The sequence below is a fragment of the Xyrauchen texanus genome, chromosome 34, assembly GCF_025860055.1.
Source record: "Xyrauchen texanus isolate HMW12.3.18 chromosome 34, RBS_HiC_50CHRs, whole genome shotgun sequence".
NCBI lineage: Eukaryota > Metazoa > Chordata > Actinopteri > Cypriniformes > Catostomidae > Xyrauchen > Xyrauchen texanus.
In genome coordinates, this window is record NC_068309.1 from 649,381 (window position 1) to 652,718 (window position 3,338).

At 33.6% G+C, this 3,338-nt stretch overlaps 1 long non-coding RNA gene across 1 annotated transcript; it reads left to right on the top strand.

Annotated features, from left to right (window-relative positions):
• Positions 1 to 854: 854 nt before the first annotated feature.
• On the top strand, positions 855 to 3,095 carry LOC127628014 (uncharacterized). The gene is made up of 3 exons (XR_007968598.1): positions 855 to 992; positions 1,466 to 1,527; positions 1,614 to 3,095. It is a non-coding gene; the product is annotated as an uncharacterized LOC127628014 (long non-coding RNA).
• The last annotated feature ends 243 nt before the right edge of the window (positions 3,096 to 3,338 follow it).

Below are 3,338 nucleotides of genomic sequence, written 5' to 3' on the forward strand. Positions count from 1 at the left end.
ATAATCTCTTCCTCATAATCATCAGGTAGTTTCAACTATGAGATGATCATCTTGACTTTGGTCCAGAATGTTTTACAGAAGATGAACTGCAGATCAGTTTTGATGAGTCAATCTATCTTGTGTTGGACAGTTTCCAAATAACTTCTGTATTTGTGTGGTTTTGTTGTGCTGATTGTGTTTATTTTATTATTTCACCAGAATGAAGTAAATTATTACATATTCAGTCTTCATTGATTAATCTGAACTTCAGGAACCGACAATAAACATCAATAAACAATATTAAAGATTGTTTTATTCTTATTATCACTAATGACATTATTTATCATTTACTTTCTCTTCATTAATGCATCAAAATAAACATGTTTATTAAAGTGTTTAGATTTATAAAGTGAACACTTGTAGAACTGAATCAGTCTGTAATAACACAGTTATTACACACATATAAATCAATCATGTCAAATAAAAGCAGCAGACACAATCACATTTGATACGACACAAAGTAAAATGAAAACATGTTTTATTATTATATTTCATAAATGTTTCACAATTTTCAAATGAACTTTACTTTCAACACTACTAAACATGATAAACCGGTCTTGAGATTCACAGAAAATGGTTGGAATACATTTAACAAATACTAAGAAAATGAACGTATGTGTTTGTACAAAACAACTTAAGTCAATGTCTAGACTATAAATAATATTGACTGTTTAGGAAACATTTCTGTCTCTCAGATCTCAAGATCTTGTCAAACTATATATATATATATATGCAGTTGAGGACAGATGTGGGAGGAGTCATGAGTGTATATAAACACATTTCTCTCTCTCTCTCAGACAGTTGTTGTGTATCCTGTGACAGATGATGTTCATGGTTTGACTTTCTACTCTGTGTTTTTGTGCTCGAGTCGTGTCAATATATATATAATAGATCAGGATTCTTCTACACAACAGATGATGTGAATGTTTCTGCACTTCACTCATTTATTCAAGGTAATTAAAACACTTTTATCTTTAATTCTTTTATAAAAACCTTCATATCTGATTAAATACAGACAAATGTTTTTCAGTTCTCCATGTAAATCTGGACATTAATGTCAGGATTCATATTTAAATGATTGAATTACATTAAAGGAATAGTTATTTATTCATTTACTCACTCTCATGTAGTTCCAAATCTGTGTGACTCTTTCCTCAATTGAACACATAATAGATGTTTATCTTAATGAGAGAAAGTGAGAAAATGACCAAAGATCAACGAGTCAATAAAGAATCAAACAGTTTCATGTTTGTTCGACGAAACAGCACAAATAGTGGCCGACCAAATAGTGAGTTATTGTGTTTATTAAATGATATCAGTCATTATTTACATCATATCTCATATTCTCTGTAATCTAATGGTGTAGAATTGATCCTAAACAATAAGTGAGTTTATATGATCAGATGTTTGTATGTTTAATCTGTAGTGTCTGCTGATCTCAGACCTGTACAAACACAATCTTATGTATCACAGACTGTTAAACATGAGGTGAGATATTCACAGATCATCTACAGAAACGAAACGTTCAAAATAAATGTTCAAATGTTCAATTAATACATTTTCTTTTTCTTTAGAAAAGCACATCAAGATCTCTTCTGGAAGACTGTCTGAGACACGTTCAACTCAACTTTCAGCATTTACGATTGAAAATGAAGCAAAACTTTAAAAAACCTCTCAAAATCAAAAACTGGACAAAAGAAACTTTTTTACTTTCTAAACCGAAGACATGCATGAACCGTTCAATGTGTGAATGAACTCACTCACAGACGCTTATATAGTAACAGGGCGTATCAGAGGGGGCGTGGCGTGTTCAATAAAGTTCATTTGGGAACTTCCAGTTACGAAACACCTCTCATCTCTCGTGTCATCATGAGCTGTTGAATATGCTGCAGAGGGCGGGAACATCATTATATAAGTGTGTTTGACCACATGACGTTACAGCTAACTGGGCGTCTACTGGGAGAATATTATTTATATGATTACAGACTGTTGTGGATATCTCTACATGAATATTGTAAATCACTGTTAAACTTGTTTTTAATAACACGTGTGTGTGGATAAATATTCAAGAGATGTTGATTTGAGTGATTTATAGTCATTAATGCATGAAACATGTTCATTTATACTGTATATATTTATTATCACACTGATTCATATCAAATGAGCTGACAGTGTTATTTACTGTATAAATGTGTAAACACAACATCATAATAATATTAATTAAGCTAATATTTTACTCATTTGCATTAAAGAAGACTGTGATGTCATCTGAACTCTCTTGCAGCTTCTCTTCTCCCTAATTATCACCCTCCAAATCCAGATTATAGTTTAAACCTCCTAAACTGGGGGGAGGAGCCTCAAATCATACAGACACCTAGAGAGAGAGAGAGAGAGAGAGAGAGAGAGAGAGAGAGAGAGAGAGAGAGAGAGAGAGGCTTTGGCAATACAAAATGTACTTTTGTCATGCCAATAAAGCAAATTAAATGTAATTGTATTGAGAGAAAGAAAGAGAGAGAGAGAGAGAGAGAGAGAGAGAGAGAGAAAGAGAGACACACAGAGAGAGAGATTTGACCACCCCCAAGTGTGCTTACTTATGGATAACTTCATAGAATATGATTATCCTCATAATGAAGATCTGGCTGTAGAAAACATCAATTACATATTTGATTATCTGGCAACAATATCTAATCTTAAAACCACTAAGAAAAATCACAAGCAAACACAAATGATTGAAAAATGGTTTGATCCGGATTGTAAAAGAATAAAGACAAATTTAAGACAGCTTGCAAATCAAAAACACAGACAGCCAGACGATTCAGATTTACGTCTTCATTATTGTGAGGAGCTTAAAAAATATAAAAATACACTCAGAAAGAAGAAAGAACAGTACATCCAAAATCAGCTCCAAACTATTGAAGAATCAGTCCATTCAAACAGTTTCTGGGACAACAGAAGACCTGAAGTGAAGCCTTCTGATCCCCGAACACACTTACAAGAAAACCGTTCTGGGTTATTCGGAAGCAGCTGTGGCCGATCACTCAATCTCACACTGGTGAAGTCATCTGACACGATGAGATTACGTTGAGCACTGTTGGGGTCCAAAGTCACTGGATCTGAAGAGAGAGGACAGATAAACACTCAAACACACTCAAATAAGACAGAAAAGATGAATGTATTGTTGTTCTGAACTCATTCAACATGTTTCTGCATCTTCTGCATCACACTGAACTTCATGTTGCTCAGGTGTTGTGACACATTGATCAATGTTTCGGAAATGATTTCTGGATCCGTCAGTTTAA